Below are 20,371 nucleotides of genomic sequence, written 5' to 3' on the forward strand. Positions count from 1 at the left end.
GAAAACGAAATCTGCATAAAAAAGGTAGCTAGTTATATATATATTCATGCGTTAAGTCAAAAGTTTATTAGAAATAATGGCGCATAGAGATAAATTAAATTAAAACTATTTCATTGGACTTGTTAATTAAATAACTTGTTGGATATAAAAATTAATTATAAAATATATGCTATTGTGACATGCTTTGATAATAAATTTTAAATAATTTTGTATATATTAAATTTATAACTTTTATGAATTATTAAATTTTATTAAATAAAAATAAAAATATTATAAAATAAAAATATTGGTGGACTTTAATATTATAAAACACTTATCAATACATAAATAAATTATTTTGTTACATAATATTTTAAATAACAAGTGTAACCTTTTTGTTTCTAAATAAATAAATATAAATAATATAAATATATAAAAATTACAAATCTCTTTCATTAGTTAGGATCAATTATTATGCGGAAAAATTTTATACTATTAAAAATATATTAAAATGTTATTTTTAATTACAACAAATAAAATATAAAATAAAGTTATTTTATTATATATTACCTGAGAGATGATTAAATTGTTTCATTAAAAAAATTAAAGGACTACTTTTGTTAACCCATTAACTCGTAAAGGACAAAGGTTATCAAGTCTGATTAACTTATCTTATCCCTACACCTTTTCTATATAAACCTTCACATATGCTTTGCTATCTTCACTTATCTTTTCAAGCTTTCATTATTTCCTTTCCTCATTTTTAGGGGTGCACATAGTGTGTATGAAGTCGAATTTGATGTGATTTAGATTCGATCTAAAATATATACTGGATCTATTTGTTAGACTCGAATTCGATCCTAGACCGATGAAACCAACATATTTTTGGGTCACAATTATACCAGGTAAAAATCGGATAAAAATCGGACCATTAACATTACATTATGTTGATACATTCTTGTAAGTTAGCATATAAAAATATCCAAATTTTTAAGACTCCAACCATTATTTGATATGGTAAAATTCACTTAAAAAAATATAACAAGAACTAACCCTTCTTCAAAATTAAAGCATAACCACAATCAATACTAAAGCATAACCACAATTAATATTAATATTGTCTAATAACACCAAATATTTAAATCAATACAAATAATACAATATTATACATTAGTCTAAAGTCTTATGCATTCTAAATATAAAACATTAACTTATAGTCTTATAATGACTAATAACACAAAATATTAAGGTTTGCAATACTTAAATTTCGCATAAGAATAGCCATGATCCATTACTAATAATATAAAATATTAATTGTGTATGATGACCGGGTCACCGGGCCGAATTCGGATGATTCGAGCTATGACCCGGACCCGATCCAAAATAATGACCGGGTCTATTTTTAAGTGTTCTAAACCCATTGAAATCACACCGAATTAATCCCTAAAGTGTTCGAAGTCGGGTCGAATCTTCATCGAAGCGGACCATGTGCACCCCTACTCATTTTATACTTGACCTTTAGAACCATGTGAGATGTTCTATAAATCTGGTATGCTAAAATAATGAATATATTTTTCTTTTACCAAATATATGTTATTAATTAACCTTTAGAGAAACGATACAATCCTTTAAGGACGTGGTTTAATCCTTTATCTCAATTACATCTAAAGAAAATCTTCCCCTAAGATTCTTCTTCTTGATCTGGCTTTGCATCCATAGATATAGTGTTAGAAGATCCTGAAATTTTTCTGTGAAATGAAAGGAGAATGTTTTCAATGATCTAGTGTGTTCGACCGAAAGAATTAGGAAACCCCAACAGAATAAAGAGTTTGAAGAAAATTTAGCAAAAATTTTGTAGCATTTTGTTTCTTACGTTCTTTTTTCTCTCTTTTTATAATGTTTATATCTAGAAAAGATTTTTAGTGGTTTGAATTGTGGTGGCTAAAGGTGATTTTTTATTGACTAATAAGTGTTTTGTGGACACTTGGTACTGATCAATGTAAGAGAAGCGTTAGTCACAAAATTAATAAAAAAGACTATTATGTAAAGCGCACCAAAGACAAAAGCATAAGTGTATGCTCAAAAAGTGTTTTTTGTTCATGTGGGTCATTAATTTATTATTGGATCATGGTCCTTGTTTTGATGAGTTTCGTTTATTTTTTTAAAATTGTATACTAATATGTAATTTAACGGTCATTCGAAAATAATACAAAAAATTATTTAAAATTATATTTAAATTAAATATTATTTTAAAATTTTAAATTTATTTTAAAAATAATCAGTTAGATATAGTTTGAACGTATATATTTTTAATTTTAGTATTTATATTTAGTATTATATTTATTAATTTAAATTAAATACTATATAATTTTAAATTATAAGTTAGTATATATAAATTATATTAATTAGTTTATTATTAATTTTAAGGGTAGCTAGTTAAAATTAAACATTGAAAAATTTATTTCTATTGAGCATTGGTGAGTTGCGTTGTCTCCGGTTAGGAATTTATTAAAATAGGGATTACTTCGTTGGTAGCACAGTCCCAACCGACAATCAACTCCCCGTCATAGTTTGGAAGGACAAAATATGTCACAATTCAAAACCAATAAAAATTGGGAGTTTTACTTCTCGGGTCATCTCCCAATGCAAGGACCTAGTGATCAATGAGTGTACAATTTTGGTTGTGAAGGCAACAAGATTTTCAATGAAGATATGAACAATTAAAGAAATAAAAGAACATTTAAAATTGCAAGTAATAAACTAATAAAGGAATTAAAGAACTAGCTATGTAATATAGACAAATAAACTATAAAGGTGATTGATGTATGTATGTGTATGTATGATTCAAAACATAAATGGAGTCTTGACTTGGGATGAGCTAGGGACCTTTCCTTGTTGAAACCACAACTATGACAATTGTAATGGATTAATCTCACTTAGTTAACACTCACATGGGAGAGTAAGTCAAGGAGCTTAGTTGTTCTTAATTCACAAATTCTAACTCACTTGCTAATTACCTTAGCAACAAGTTAGCTTTAGTGGAAACAAGAACAATTAACAATCCAAGAATTATTACTAAATGTTGGACATTCCAACTCTAGAAACCCAATTGTTCATTTTTTCCAAGTCAAGAGGTGGAAATTTAGCCCATAATTAAACTTGACATTTCCACAAATACTTGGTGGACAAAAATACAAAACATGAGAGAATTAAGAAAATTCTCGAAACTAAGAGCAACAATTGATCAAAATCAACAATACCAAATCAATCAAGCATATAACAATCATCAATAATCAAAATCATCAACAAGAAATCAAAATTGAAAAAAGTATATATACATAAAAGTATGACTTCAATTACAAGAAAGAGTAGCAAATTGTAACTAAAAGGAGTAACAATTAAGAGATACTTACAATGGAGGCTAGCAAAGTCCAAGATCAAAAATGAAAATGGCACTTGAAATGTAAAACCCTAGTATAAACCCTAATGGAGATGAAAGGAAACTTAGAGAAAAACTACACTAAAACCTCCTACTACTACTCCTAAAACTACCCTAATGACATCCTATGGTATGGTGTTGTTTTTCCCCTTCATTATGAGCTATTGACTTCAGAATTGGGCCTCCAATCCATCAAAAATGCGAGTCACGTGCGTTCTTAATGAAGGCATGTGCGGGTACTTGTGCGTACGCACAAACGTCTGCGCACGCACACTTGGCCAAAATCTCTGGTTGTGCGCATGCACACTTCGCGATGCCCAGGATGGTCGTGCGACGGGTAAGATGCTGCTCACGCGCACGCTTCGCTCTGCTTTGGTTCCTGTGCGTATGCATACATCACTTTGCTCTCCTCCTTTGATTCTTCATGCTTCCTCCTCTTTGCATACTCCTCTTCCATTCTCACCAATCCATTCTTACCTTATACATCTGAAATCACTCACAAACAACATCAAGGTATCGAATGGAAGGCAAATGGAATAAAATAGGTCAAATTAGGCACAAAAGGGCATGTTTTCATAATTAAGCACAATTTAGGAGAAAATGTCAAAAGCATGCTATTTAATGGAATAAGTGTAGGTTTATATGATGAAATCTACTCAATTCTAACAAAAAATTATCATAAAATACGGATTCATCAATTCTCCCACACTTAAACACTAGCATGTCCTCATGCTAATCACATTCAAAGGAGGTGTATAAAAGGAAAAACAATTTATTTAATGTACTACCTATATGCATGCAACTAATCTAGATATCACTTACTAATATCTACTCTACTAGAATTTGGTAGAAACAAGCCATGAAATTCCAATCAATCATCAAGAAAGCTTTAGGGATAAGGCAAAGAGTGAATGCACTTTGATCAATGTCCAAAGAGTTGAATTGAGATTTTCAAAACTAACAAACAAACAACTTACAAGAAGGCACAATATAAGGAACAAGAACATAGAATTGAGCGATCGAATCCCGCACCGGATGTGTTTACACTCTATTTACTCAATGTTTAGGGTTTAATCACTAAATTCTCCTTTAATCATGTTTTTCAAAGATTTGCAAGTCATCTAACAATCAACTAATATTTGATGCATGAAACAAAAATATCATGAGGTCTTTGGAGGGTTGTAATGGAGCTAGGTCAAGGTAGGATTAATATGGTTAAGTGGACTTAGTGAATTATATCTTTGATTAGCTCAAGTATCCACCTAATCCTATACCATCCTCTATAACAAGGCAACCTAACTACCCATTTATCTCCTTCTCGAATTCACTCATGCATTTTCTTTCCAAAACATGAACATATGCATCCTTTATTCATCTTTTTATTTCATATACTATTATGCATAAAATTTGATTTGATTTAATTTTTTTTTGAGAATTCCTTGTTTTGTCAACAAGAGAAGATGCATATGCTTTAAACAATGAATGCATGACTATTGACCATTTTCCAAATTTTCACAATGAATATCCTAAATAAGCTCATCACCAATGTTTCCCAACAATTTTTTCCCACACTTAGAGTACACACACCACTCCACCCAAGCTAATTAAAGAACAATTCAAGGACATCAATGATTTTTTGTTTTAGGGAGAATATTGTACTTAAAATTAGAACAAAGGGGATTTAAAGACTCAAAGAGGGTTACAAAGGTGAATGTAAGGGTTGGCCATATAGGTTGGTGAGTTCAATATCAAAAACGGCCTCAATCATACTAAATACAATCAAACATAAAAAATAGGACATATAGATTCATGCAAATCTAATATCACAATAAAAAGGAGTGTAATAACATGATAAACCACTATTTTGTGGTTTATCTTGTGCTCAATTGAGTGGTTTTTATCAATTCTTTATCCACTTATTCATACTATTTGCATGGTTTCACATTTGCCTTCCTAATTATGTCCTTTGATTGAAAACATGCTTCTTTGGCCTTAAGTTCCCTATGATTAATCCTCTCTTATTACCATTAGATGCCTTGATATGTGTGTTAAGTGATTTCAGAGATTACAGGGCAGGAATGGCTCAGAGGATGGGAAGGAAGCATGCAAAAGTGGAAGGAATACAAGAAGTTGGAGAAATTGCTAAGCTGTCCAGCCTGACCTCTTCGCACTCAAACGACTATAACTTTAGCTACTGAGGTCCAAATGACTCGGTTCTAATTGCGTTGAAAATCTAACGTCCGGGGCTTCGATTTGATATATAATATGCCATAGTTGCCCTGACGCTAGGCGACGGGAACGTGCGCTCCACACAGACGCATCGCAGTGGCAAAAATCAGCGTGGCAGATTTCTTCTCCAGCGATTTCTGGGCTGTCTCTGACCCAGTTCTCGGCCCAGAAAATACAGATTAGAGGCTGTAAGTGGGGGAATGCATCCATTTATGATAACAAGCTCACAATTCATAATTTTTAGGATTAGATGTAGTTTTTAGAGAGAGAGGTTCTCTTCTCTCTCTTAGGATTTAGTTTTAGGATTTAGGATTATTTCTTCTTCATCACAGGTTCAATGTTCCTTTAATTTATGTTTCTCTTTTACTTTTATATACTCTAATGCTTTTTATTTGTATTCGACTTATGTTGCCCAACTGGCTTATGAACCCTTCATGTTAGGATTTTCTTAATTAATAATTTGAGGTATTTCAGTTTATGATTGTTTTATTCTATTTATGAATGCTTTTAATTTAATTTAGATATTTTCTCCCTTTTGGCTTGGGTTAAGTAATTGGTAACGTTTGAGCTATCAAATAAAGCAGTGGTTGAAATTGAGAGTTGCTCCAATAACTCTAGTCTTTCCATAGGAATTGACTAGGACCTGAGGATTATGCTAATTAATCCACTTGATTTACCTTCATAGTTAGAGGTTAACAAAGTGGGATTAAAATCCAATTCTCATCACAATTGATAAGGATAGGACTTCCAGTTCTTATACCTTGCCAAGAGTTTATTTTATTATTATTATTTTATTTTTCTTATTATTTAACATACTTCTTCCTTACTTTCAAAACCCCCAATTTACAAGATTCTTAACCAATAATAAGAACACCTCCCTGCAATTCCTTGAGAAGACGACCCGAGGTTTAAATACTCGGTTATCAATTTTAAAGGGGTTTGTTACTTGTGACAACCAAAACGTTTGTAAGAAAGGTTGATTGCTTGGTTTAGTAACTATACTTACAACGAGAGTTTACTATAACTTCTAAACCATCAATCTTCAGTTCTTTCAAAATGGCGCCGTTGCCGGAAAATTGCAAACGTGTGCCTTATTATTGGTTATTGTAAATATTTATTTTTTGCTTGTTTATTTGTTTTTATTTTTGTTTTTATTTTTGCTTTTTCATAAATTAAGAGGTTATTGATTTTTATTTAGTTATTAAAAATGTTTCAAAAATTTGTTCTTCGTGTTCATCTTGACCTTCAAGTTGTTCTTAGTTGTTTTCTTCATTTTGATCTAAAAATTTTAAGTTTGGTGTCATTTTATTGTTTTTCTCTTTCCTCATTTAATTCAAAAATATCTTTTCTCTTTATTTTTATTGAATTTTCGAATTTTTCATAAAAAAAAAATTTTAGATTTTGATTTTAAAATTTTTTATCTTATCTTAGTTTTAAATTTCAAAATTCAAATATTTTTCAAAAATTATATCTTTTTCAAAATCTTATCTTATCTTATTTCAAAAATCAAATTTCAAATTTCAATATTTAATTTCCAAAATTCAAATTTCAAAATTCAAAATTTTAATTTCAAAATTTTAAAATTCAAAAATCAAAATTCAAAATTAAAAAATTCAAATTTTAAATTTCAAAATTTTAAATTTCAAAATTCAAATTTCAAAATTTAAAAACTCAAAATTCAAAATTTAATTTTTCAAATTCAAAAATTTTAATTTCAATAATCTTTTAATTTAAATTTATTTTTATTTTTATTTTCATTTTTAATTTTTATTAGCTACCATGAATTCTCATCCCTCTTGCTTTGAGTTTGGTTCTAAATCTGTTGAGAGGAGTGGAAGCTATAACAGGAATATGCATCAAGGTCTAAGCAATCAAAGATGGATGGAGCCAAGAGGATCTGATCAACCCTTTAGGCAACAACACCCTCCAAGATATCATGGGCAAGGACCACTCTACAATGCATACCAAGCTGATAGATATGGTGGACCCCCTTGTAATTACCAACAAGCCCCACCCTGTGCTTATGAACCACATCCCCAACATACCTTTGAACCACCAAACTCACAAGCCCTTTTACACCATTTACCTCCATATGACCCTAACCCACATCCACCATACCAACCACCCTATGAACCGAATGAGCCATACATAGATCCACCCCAACCTCCATTGGATAACAATACACTCATCTCTAACATCATTGGTCTCACCTCTACACTCCAAAATCTTATATCTCGCATGAACCAACCCTCTACCTCCAATATTCAACCCTCAAGCTTTAGTGTACTTCCTTTTCAACCACATAATGATCTTTTCATCCCATCACCACCCTCCATGGAAGAGCACCCACATCCATCAGTCCAAGAGCAAGATGATCCCAATTATGCTATTGATATGGAACAGGAAAGAAGGAATCATCTTCGCGAATCCATACTTCATAAAGAGCTAGAGGAGGCCCTGCGGGTAGAGGTAGGAGAGACCCTTAAAGATGAAAGAGTAGTTGAAAGGAGTTGTCATGGAAAGAAAATCATCGAGGATGAGTATGATTTTATACTTAAACAACTGGACAAAGCAGCAATTATTAAAAAAGAAGAAGTGGTTGCAGACTTAAGAGATTCTGTACCTCCATGGAAAAGTCAAGACATAGAGCCTCCTTCCAAGATGGTTGCATTTGATGTTGAGGAGGGTGTACAACCTCCAAGGCATGTCATGGTTAAGGACTTGGAAGAGGTTGATCAAGAGATGGAGATTAAAGAAGAAGAAGCACAACCTTCCATGCCCTTGGAAAGCAATGAAGAAGAGATTGAATTAGAAGAAAGCTACCAAGAGGAAGAGGTTGGAATTGAAGAAGCTTACAAGGAGGTGGAAGTTGTCAAAGAAGAGCACAGGGGAGTGGAGCTTGATATCACTTTGCCAAAGTTGCTGGAGACCCCTCCCCCTACGTTGCCATCATCCTTCACAACATTCAAGTGGGTAAAATTTATATCCCTTAGATTTCTAATTCCACTTGAATATGGGCTACTGGAGACGGATGGTCAACTTAGAGCTCTTTGTGGCATTAAGAGTAAGAGGAAGATGGTTAGTGGTTGGAGCTGTCAAGCAAGGTTCATTATAGTTGGAAGCTTTAAGTTTAAACGCAAAGGTTGGTGTAGAGCTCAATTGAATGGGTCTGGGAAGTTGTTTGGACACTTCAGTGAGAATTCTAAGGCTGAACCACCCGGATGGAATCATGATAATCAACTTGAAGACGGGTGTAGAAACAAGATTTGGGATCCCGGAGGCTGTTGGAAACACTGGTGGAGATTTTTGGATGAATTCAAGCATAAGCCACCATAACAGGAAGCTCATCAAATGTCCAACTTAAGGACTTTAACTAAAAGTGCTAAGTGGGAGACAACCTACCATGGTATGATCGTTCCTTTTTCATTTTTATTTAGTTTTATTTGTTTTCGAGTTTTATTTTATTTTATTATATTGATCCTGGAGTTTTGCATAACATTCATATTAGCATTGCATTCTGCATTTTTCATGCATAAAAAAAAAACACGCACGCGACGCGGCAGCGTCGCTGACGCGTCTGCGTCACCAGTGCGTTGTGAAAAAAAGAGAATTGAACAGAGAGTCACGCGAGAGCGTGGCTGGAGGCGTGCCCCTGCACAAATCACCTCACGCGACCGTGTCGCCGACGCGTCCGCGTCACATGGGAAAAATGCCTCCCACGCGTCCGCGTCACTCACGCGGCCGCGTGACCTGGAAATCGACATAAGAAAGGGTGCACGACCGAAAGTTGTGCTAGAGTGGTGCTGGACTGGTGCTGAACGCCCAATTCTTACCACGCGGACGCATGGCTCATGCGTCCGCGTCATATCCCAATGATGGCCACTCAGGCGATCGCGTCAACCACGCGACCGCGTCACCCTGGATTTTGGCAATACTAAGTTTTGAACAGAGAGTTGTGCGAGCGCGAGGCTGCCCTCGCGCCAGTAGCACAAAACGCGTCACGCGTCTGCGTGACCGACGCGACCGCGTCGATTAATTTAAGCGCAAGTCACGCGACCGCGTCACTCACGCGTCCGCGTCGCTTGCGCCGCACAGCTTATCCTAATTTGCCAAATATCTTATCTTTTCTTCTCCAATCCTAATTTTTCCTCCCTCCTTCCTTACTTACTTCTTCTTCCCTCCTTTCCCTTCTCATTCTTCTTATCTTTCATTTTATTTTACTTAATTTATTTGCATATTTCATTCATCACATTTTAATTTTGTGCATATTTTTATTTTCTTTTTTAAATTAATTATTTTTTCTTTGGTGTTGAATTTTCTTATTTCACTGTTGCATCTTCTCTTGAATTATTTTAGGTGCTTAGAGACTTGTTTTATTCTGGTTAGATAATATTATTTAAATCAATGGCAATCTTTTATACCTGCATCAATTTTGCATTGACATGAATTTACATTACCTCTCCTTACCCACACTCTCCCTCATTGTTGCAAAATTTTGCACCACTAGTATGCCATGTGCTTCTATTATTTTCTCACTTGCATGTTGTAGCTACCATGTCATTGAGACCCTCATTTTTGGCATTAACCAACCCATATTTTATTTGTTTTTTATCTTTGCTTTGGGTTACTTTTCTTCCCTTTTTCTTTCAGGATGGCCACCAGGAAGAGAACCGGAAGACGTTTGCATGGGAGAGACAAACAAGTTCCTACGCACATTCCTTGATGCGAAAAGCGTCAGTTGAAGCAACCCGTTCACTTGCACATCTTAGCATGCACCGAGGACGGTGCAATCTTTAAGTGTGGGGAGGTCGATACCGATCTCCATGGGTTAGTTACTCTTCTATCTCAACACCAATGGTTTATTTTTCTTGTTAGTTGTTGCATTTGCATGTTTGATTGCATGATTATTTGATTTTATGCATATTTTACCACTTGGTTGAAGTAATATTTTCTTTTTCAAGAAACCTTTTAAAGCATTTCACTAATTTGAATAAAATTTAATATTAAACTTGTATGAAGAAATATTATACTGGAATATGGTTTAGAGCTTGAACACACAAAACCTATGAGATTTTGAGCTTATTTGAATTGGTTGCATTTTATCAACCAATATTTTATTTTTGATGTGTGTTGTTCTCTCTAAAATTGTGATCTTTGTCTTGCTTAATTCTATATTTCCATGGTTTGATGTATGTATGCACTTATATGATTGAGGCCTTTGTTTCACTGACCTTACATACCCATATGGCTTTACCCTTTCATTATCCATTGCAAACTAAATTTGAGCCTATTTTACCCCTTTTATTTTTTACTTTAGCACATCATTAACTCTAAGCGAAAAACAATATTATCCTTAATTTGAATCCTTGGTTAGCTTAGACTAGTGAAAGTGCTTATGATTTAAGTGTGGGAAAAGTGGGTTTGGAAACATTTGGTTTAAGAATTGGGTACATCTTTATGAAAATGAAAAAAAAATGTTTAGGACATGTTCATGCATTCAATAATTTAATCATATGCATTGAGAAAAACCAAAGAAAAAATAATAATAATAATAATAAAAAGATGAAAAAGAGAAAAAGAAAAGAAAAAGAGCAAATAAGTAAAAGGGGACAAAATGCCCCAAAGTAAATGTTGGTAGCAATGCATATGAGTTGTACTCAAATCAGGATGCATGAACATGTGAAAAACATGGTTAATGGATAGTTAGATGTGGTACTATGATTACATGTGTTGTCTAAGGTTAGGTGGAAAGTTTAAGTTAATTAAGGATTCAGATTTTAGTCCACTTGGCCAAATACAATCCTACCTTGACCCTAACCCCATTACAACCCTTAAAAGACCTCTTGATATGTGTATCTGTGCATTAAATTTATATTGATTGTTAGATGAAGAGCAAGCCTTAGAAAGCAAGGTTAGTAGAGAATTGAGAGAATCGAACCTAAAAACACTTGAGTGATTAGAGTGCATACACTTCCAGTGAGAGTTCGATGCTCGATTCTTTGTTCCCAGCTTTCATGAGCTATTTTCTTCTACAAGTATATTTGTACTTCATTTTTATGATTTAAATTAGTGAAATCCAGTTCATATTTATTGTTGGAGAATTTATTTACTTTTAAACCAAGTAGGCAGAAATATTTTGTATGTAGTTGCATTCACATAGATAGGTTGCATTGCATACACTCTACCATTCCTCTTCATCTTTATAGCTTCTCTTGAGTTTAGCATGAGGACATGCTAATGTTTAAGTGTGGGGAGGTTGATAAACCACTATTTTATGGTTTATCTTGTGCTCAATTGAGTGGTTTTTATCAATTCTTTACCCACTTATTCATACTATTTGCATGGTTTCACATTTACCTTCCTAATTATGTGCTTTGATTGAAAACATGCTTCTTTGGCCTTAAGTTCCCTATGTTTAATCCTCTCTTATTACCATTAGATGCCTTGATATGTGTGTTAAGTGATTTCAGAGATTACAGGGCAGGAATGACTCAGAGGATAGGAAGGAAATATGCAAAAGTGGAAGGAATACAAGAAGTTGGAGAAATTGCTAAGCTGTCCAGCCTGACCTCTTCTCACTCAAATGGCTATAACTTTAGCTATAGAGGTCCAAATGACGCGGTTCTAGTTGTATTGGAAAGCTAACGTTCGGGGCTTCGATTTGATATATAATATGCCATAGTTGCCCTGAAGCTAGGCGACGCGAACGTGCACTCCACACAGACGCATCGCAGTGGCGAAAATCAGCGTGGCAGATTTCTTCTCCAGCGATTTCTAGGCTGTCTCTGACCCAGTTCTCGACCCAGAAAACACAGATTAGAGGCTATAAAGTGAAGGAATGTATCCATTCATGATAACATGCTCACAATTCATAATTTTTAGGATTAGATGTAGTTTTTAGAGAGAGAGGTTCTCTCCTCTCTCTTAGGATTTAGTTTTAGGATTTAGGATTATTTCTTCTTCATCACAGGTTCAATGTTCCTTTAATTTATGTTTCTCTTTTACTTTTATATACTCTAATACTTTTTATTTGTATTCGACTTATGTTGCCCAACTGGCTTATGAACCCTTCATGTTAGGATTTTCTTAATTAATAATTTGAGGTATTTCAGTTTATGATTATTTTATTCTATTTATGAATGCTTTTAATTTAATTTAGATATTTTCTCCCTTTTGGCTTGGGTTAAGTAATTGGTAATGCTTGAGCTATCAAATAAAGTAGTGGTTGAAATTGGGAGTTGCTCCGATAACTCTAGTCTTTCCATAGGAATTGACTAGGACCTGAGGATTAAGCTAATTAATCCACTTGATTTACCTTCATAGTTAGAGGTTAACAAAGTGGGATTAAAATCTAATTCTCATCACAATTGATAAGGATAGGACTTCTAGTTCTTATACCTTGCCAAGAGTTTGTTTTATTATTACTATTTTATTTTTCTTATCATTTAACATACTTCTTCCTTACTTTCAAAACCCCAATTTACAAGACTCATAACCAATAATAAGAACACCTCCCTGCAATTCCTTGAGAAGATGACCCGAGGTTTAAATACTCGGTTATCAATTTTAAAGGGGTTTGTTACTTGTGACAACCAAAACGTTTGTAAGAAAGGTTGATTGCTTGGTTTAGTAACTATACTTTCAACGAGAGTTTACTATAACTTCTAAACCATCAATCTTCAGTTCTTTCATCATACAAGAACAAATTTTATGGTTAGAAATGTACAACCATCCATTAGAGATCAAAATCTCACAAGGTATGTTGTTCTAACTCTTTTCTATGTTCTATGAAAGGAATACTCCAAGCAAGTTGAAAAATAATTTTTCAATTCAATCAATGGCATGCCCTAAGAAAGGTTTTATGAAAATTTCTTGTTGTTTCACCAAACTTATTCACTCTAACATGCAACATGCAAATATTTACTATCATCAAACCATAAGCACTTAAAGAAATATATACAAACAAACCAACAAAGTGCAAAAATTAAAGAAAAGGAAGCTAAAAAGGAAACTAAAAAGGTATTGCAAAGTGTCTAAGAAAAGAATTTAACCCTCCCTCAAGATTGTTGAACCTCCCCCACACTTAAATAGTGCACGGTCCTCCGTGCATACTCCTAATTCGGGAGAAAGGTAGCTTGGGGGCTCCACCTTCAGTTGGTAGTCAATGGTGTATGGGTTGATCACTTTCATCATTCTCCTCCCCAACTAACTCTGATAAAGCTTTGGGAGTTGGGCCGGGATCTCCTCCTTGTAGCTTTGCCGCTATCCACTTGAAACGCATGTGCCCAAGCTGCTCCATATTTTGGATACCATGCAAGATGTCTTGGAAAAGGTCCGAAAGAGACCGGAGAAACGGTAAAGGAGCTGATGAAGATGGTGGGTTCGATGGTGGTGCTGTGGGTGCCTTCCTCTTGGCGGGTGTCTCCTTTGATGATCCATCCAAACCTCCCCGCAGAATGAAGTTATTGCCTCTTGGTGTCTTGAACATTATGTCCGTGGGTTGCCTCTCTACCCCCGCTGCTATGGCTAGTCGCATTACCATCGATGGAAAAGGGATGTTGATCTTTTTCTTTTCAACGAGTTTCTGAATCGATGTGTGCATCAAAGGTACAATGGCTATTGTCTTCCCTTCCAAAATAGCCCAAATTAGCAAAGCGGCTTTAAATCTGACATGGGTAGCATGGGTGCTAGGGACTATTGGTACGCAGAATCGTGATTACACTTTAATTATGTAAAGTTCATTGCTCTTTCTTTCCCTGGAAATGGCGCCAAACACATGATGCCAAAACCACGGTTCACAACTCCGTGTAACTGACAAGCAAGTGCACTGGGTCGTCCAAGTAATACCTTACGTGAGTAAGGGTCGAATCCCACGGAGATTGTTGGTATGAAAGCAAGCTATGGTCACCTTGCAAATCTCAGTTAGGCAGATATAAATTGATAATGGTGTTTTCGAATAATAATTAATAGAATAGGGATAGAAATACTTATGTAATTCATTGGTGAGAATTTCAGATAAGCGAATGGAGATGCTTTCGTTCCTCTAAACCTCTGCTTTCCTGCTATCTTCATCCAATCAGTCTTACTCCTTTCCATGGCTGGCTTTATGTGATACATCACCACTTTCAATGGCTACTTTCGGTCATCTCTCGGGAAAATGATCCAATGTCCTGTCACGGCACGGCTAATCGTCTGGAGGCATCACCCTTGTTAATGGCTTCATCTTATCCTCTCAGTGAAAATGGTCAACGCACCCTGTCACGGCACGGCTATTCATCTATCGGTTCTCGATCATGCTGGAATAGGATTTACTATCCTTTTGCGTCTGTCACTACGCCCGGCAATCGCGAGTTTGAAGCTCGTCACAGTCATTCAATCATTGAATCCTACTCGAAATACCATAGACAAGGTTTAGACCTTCCGGATTCTCTTGAATGCCGCCATCAGTCTAGCTTACACCATGAAGATTCTGATTAAGAGATCTAAGAGATACTCATTCAATCTAATGTAGAACGGAAGTGGTTGTCAGGCACGCGTTCATAGGGAATGATGATGATTGTCACGTTCATCACATTCAGGTTGAAGTACGAATGAATATCTTAGAAGCGAAATAAGATGAATTGAATAGAAAATAGTAGTACTTTGCATTAATCTTTGAGGAACAGCAGAGCTCCACACCTTAATCTATGGAGTGTAGAAACTCTACCGTTAAAAATACATAAGTGATAGGTCCAGGCATGGCCGAATGGCCAGCCCCTCTGATCTAAGAACCAGGCATCCAAAGATGTCTAATACAATGGTAAAAGGTCCTATTTATAATAAACTAGTCACTAGCGTTTACATAAGTAAGTAATTGATGTATAAATCCACTTCCGGGGCCCACTTGGTGTGTGCTTGGGCTGAGCCTTAACTTTCCACGTGCAGAGGCCATTTGTGGAGTTGAACGCCAGGTTTTGATCCATTTCTGGCGTTCAACTCTGGTTTTTGATCCATTTCTGGCGCTGAACTCCAAAATTGGGCAGAGAGCTGGCGTTGAACGCCAGTTTGCATCGTCTAAACTTGGGCAAAGTATGGACTATTATATATTGATGGAAAGACCTGGATGTCTACTTTCCAACACAATTGAAAGCGTGCCATTTCGAGTTCTGTAGCTCCAGAAAATCCACTTTGAGTGCAGGGAGGTCAGAATCCAACAACATCAGCAGTCATTCTTCAACCTCTGAATCTGATTTTTGCTCAAGTCCCTCAATTTCAGCCAGAAAATACCTGAAATCACAGAAAAACACACAAACTCATAGTAAAGTCCAGAAATGTGAATTTAACATAAAAACTAATGAAAACATCCCTAAAAGTAACTAGATCCTACTAAAAACATACTAAAAACAATGCCAAAAAGCGTATAAATTATCCGCTCATCCCAACACCAAACTTAAATTGTTGCTTGTCCCCAAGCAACTGAAAATCAAATAGGATAAAAAGAAGAGAATATACTATAAATTCCAAACTATCAATGAAACATAGCTTCAATCAAATAAGCGGGACTTATAGCTTTTTGCCTCTTGAATAGTTTTGGCATCTCACTTTATCCATTGAGGTTCAGAATGATTGGCATCTATAGGAACTCAGAGTTTAGATAGTGTTATTGACTCTCCTAGTTCAGTATGATGATTCTTGAACACAGCTATTTTATGAGTCTTGGCCGTGGCCCTAAGCACTTTGTTTTCCAGTATTACCACCGGATACATAAATGCCACAGACACATAATTGGGTGAACCTTTTCAGATTGTGACTCAGCTTTGCTAAAGTCCCCAATTAGAGGTGTCCAGGGTTCTTAAGCACACTCTTTTTTTTCTTTGGACCTTGACTTTAATCGCTCAGTCTCAAGTTTTCACTTGACACCTACACGCCACAAGCACATGGTTAGGGACAGCTTGGTTTAGCCGCTTAGACCAGGATTTTATTCCTTTAGGCCCTCCTATCCACTGATGCTCAAAGCCTTGGGGTCCTTTTTATTTGCCCTTGCCTTTTGGTTTTAAGGGTTATTGGCTTTTTGCTCTTGCCTCTTGGTTTTAAGAGCTTTGGCTTTTTCTGCTTGCTTTTTCTTTTTCTTTCTATTTTTTTTTCGCCTATTTTTTTTTCTGCAAGCTTTGTTCTTTGCTGCTTTTTCTTGCTTCAAGAATCATTTTTATGATTTTTCAGATTATCAAATAACATGTCTCCTAGTCATCATTCTTTCAAGAGCCAACATATTTAACATTCTTAAACAACAACTTCAAAAGACATATGCACTGTTCAAGCATTCATTCAGAAAACAAGAAGCATTGTCACCACATCAATATAATTAAACTAAGTTCAAGGATAAATTCGAAACTCATGTACTTCTTGTTCTTTTGAATTAAAACATTTTTCATTTAAGAGAGGTGATGGATTCATAGGACATTCATAACTTTAAGACATAGTTACTAACTACTAATGATCATGTAATGAAGACACAAACATAGATAAGCACTTAACATAGAAAACGAAAAACAGAAGAAATAAGAGCAAGGAATGAATCCACCTTAGTGATGGTGGCGTTTCCTTCTTGAGGGGCCAATGACGTCCTTGAGCTCTTCTATGTCTCTTCCTTGTCTTTGTTGCTCCTCCCTCATTGCTTTTTGATCTTCTCTTATTTCATGAAGGATGATGGAGTGCTCTTGATGTTCCACCCTTAGTTGTCCCATGTTGGAACTTAATTCTCCTAGGGAGGTGTTGATTTGCTCCTAATATTTATGTGGAGGGAAGTGCATCCCCTGAGGTATCTCAGGGATCTCTTGATTTGCAGCCACATGTTCTACCACTGAGCTATAGACCCTTGAGATGAATCTTTCCATCTCCCATGACTAGGAGGTGGATGCCTTTGTCTTCCCTTCCCCTCTTTTAGAGGTTTAGGTGCCATCAATGGTAATGGAAAAATAAAAAGCTTATGCTTTTACCACACCAAACTTAGAATGTTGCTCGCCCTCAAGAAAAAGAAGAAAGAATAGAAGAAGAAGAAGATATGGAAGAGATGGAGGGATGTGTGTATGGATGTGAGTGGTGAATGGAAAACAGAAGGGATGGTCATGAATGGAGAGAGAGAGGGTGAGGTGGGTGGGGATCCTGTGGGATTCACAGATCCTAAGATGATCCTGTAGTGTCCACAGATCTTGAGGTGATCCTGTGGTGTCCACAGATCCGGAGGTGTCAAGGATTAACATCCCTGCACCCATTAGGCATGTAAAATGCCCTTGCACACAACTCTGGGCGTTCAGCGCCAGGTTGGTGCCCATTTTGGGCGTTCAACGCCCATTTGCTGCCATTTCTGGCGTTGAACGCCAGAACCATGCTTGTTCTGGGCGTTCAGCGCCAGGATGCTGCCCATTTTGGGCGTTCAGCGCCAGAACCATGCTTTGTTCTGGCGTTGAATGCCAGACAGGTGCTTCCTCCAGGGTGTGATTTTTCTTCTGCTGTTTTTGATTCCGTTTCTAATTTTTTTGTTTATTTTGTGACTCCACATGATCATGAACCTAAGAAAACATGAAAAACAAAAACAAAATTAGATAAATAAACATTGGGTTGCCTCCCAACAAGCGCTTCTTTAATGTCAATAACTTGACAGTGGGCCGTCATGGAGCCTCACAAGCGTGCAGAGCTTTGTTGAGACTCTCCAACACCAAACTTAGAGTTTGGATATGGGAGTTCAACACTAAACTTAGAGTTTGGTTGTGGCCTCCCAACACCAAACTTAGAGTTTGACTGTGGGGCTTTGTTTGACTCTGCTTTGAGAGAAGTGCTTTATGCTTCCTCTCCATGGATGCAGAGAGAGATCCTTGAGTTGTAAACACAAGGTTATCCTCATTCAATTGAAGGATTAATTCTCCTCTGTCCACATCAATCACAGCTCTTGCTGTGGCTAGGAAAGGTCTTCCTAGGATGATGGATTCATCCTCTTCCTTTCCAGTATCCAGGACTATGAAATCAGCAGGGATGTAAAGGCCTTCAACCTTTACTAACACGTCCTCTACTTGTCCATAAGCCTGTTTTCTTGAATTGTCTGCCATCTCTAATGAGATTTTAGCAGCTTGTACCCCATAGATTCCCAGTTTCTCTATTACAGAGAGGGGCATGAGGTTTATTCCTGAACCAAGGTCACACAGAGCCTTAAAGATCATGGTGCCTATGGTACAAGGTATTATGAACTTTTCAGGATCCTGTCTCTTCTGAGGCAATGTCAGTTGATCCAGATCACTTAGTTCATTTGTGAACAAGGGAGGTTCATCTTCCCACGTCTCAATACTAAATAATTTGGCATTCAGCTTCATGATTGCACCAAGAAACTTGGCAGTTTGCTCTTCAGTAACATCCTCATTCTCTTCAAAAGAGGAATACTCATCAGAGCTCATGAATGGCATAAGGAGGTTCAATGGAATCTCTATGGTCTCTAGATGAGTCTCAGATTCCTTCGGTTCCTCAGAGGGAAGCTCCTTATTGGTCACTGGACGTCCCAGGAGGTCTTCCTCCTTGGGATTTACGTCCTCCTCTCCTTCTTTGGGTTCGGCCATGGTGCTTATGTCAATGGCCTTGCACTCTCCTTTTGGATTCTCTTCTGTATTGCTTGGGAGAGTACTAGGAGGGATTTCAGTGATCCTTTTACTCAGCTAGCCCACTTGTGCTTCCAGATTTCTAATGGAAGATCTTGTTTCATTCATGAAACTTACAGTGGCTTTAGATAGATCAGAGACTAAGTTTGTTAAATTAGAAGTATTTTGTTCAGAGTTCTCTGTCTGTTGCTGAGTGGATGATGAAAAAGGTTTATTATTGTTAAACCTGCTTCTCCCACCATTATTAAAGCCTTGTTGAGGCTTTTGATCCTTCCATGAGAAATTTGGATGATTTCTCCATGATGAGTTATAGGTGTTTCCATAAGGTTCACCTAAGTAATTCACCTCTGCTATTGCAAGGTTCTCAGGATCATAAGCTTCTTCTTCATAAGAAGCCTCTTGAGTACTGTTGGATGCAGCTTGCATTCCATTCAGACTCTGAGAGATCATATTGACTTGTTGAGTCAATATTTTGTTCTGAGCTAATATGGCATTCAGAGTATCAATCTCAAGAACTCCCTTCTTTATAGGCGTCCCATTATTCACAGGATTCCTTTCAGAAGTGTACATAAACTGGTTATTTGCAACCATGTCAATGAGTTCTTGAGCTTCTGCAGGCATTTTCTTCAGGTGAATGGATCCACCTGCAGAGGTGTCCAATGACATCTTAGATAACTCAGACAGACCATCATAGAATATATCCAGGATGGTCCATTCTGAAAGCATGTCAGAAGGACACTTTTTGGTCAGTCCTTTGTATCTCTCCCAAGCTTCATAGAGGGATTCACCTTCTTTTTGTCTGAAGGTTTGAACATCCACTCTAAGCTTGCTCAGCTTTTGAGGAGGAAAGAACTTGGCTAAGAAAGCCTTGACCAGCTTATCCCAAGAACTCAGTTAAGAATTGAAAAGGATCTTCAGATGGAAGTCCATGAAACTTGCAGTTCTGCTGCATCAGAGAAACTAATTGAGGTTTCAGCTCAAAGTTGTTTGCTCCAATGGTAGGAATAGAGATGCTTCTTCCATGTAAATTGGAATTAGGTGCAGTAAAGTCACCAAGCATTCTCCTTGCATTGTTGTTGGGTTCGGCTGCCATCTCCTTTAC

At 36.2% G+C, this 20,371-nt stretch overlaps 1 non-coding gene across 1 annotated transcript; it reads left to right on the plus strand.

The window, feature by feature from the left end:
* Positions 1 to 19,989: 19,989 nt before the first annotated feature.
* Positions 19,990 to 20,097, plus strand: LOC148565547 (small nucleolar RNA R71). Its single transcript, XR_015885521.1, has one exon. It is a non-coding gene; the product is annotated as a small nucleolar RNA R71 (small nucleolar RNA).
* The last annotated feature ends 274 nt before the right edge of the window (positions 20,098 to 20,371 follow it).

This window comes from Arachis ipaensis, chromosome B5 (genome assembly GCF_059453495.1).
Source record: "Arachis ipaensis isolate K30076 ecotype BB chromosome B5, ASM5945349v1, whole genome shotgun sequence".
Classification (NCBI taxonomy): Eukaryota; Viridiplantae; Streptophyta; class Magnoliopsida; order Fabales; family Fabaceae; genus Arachis; species Arachis ipaensis.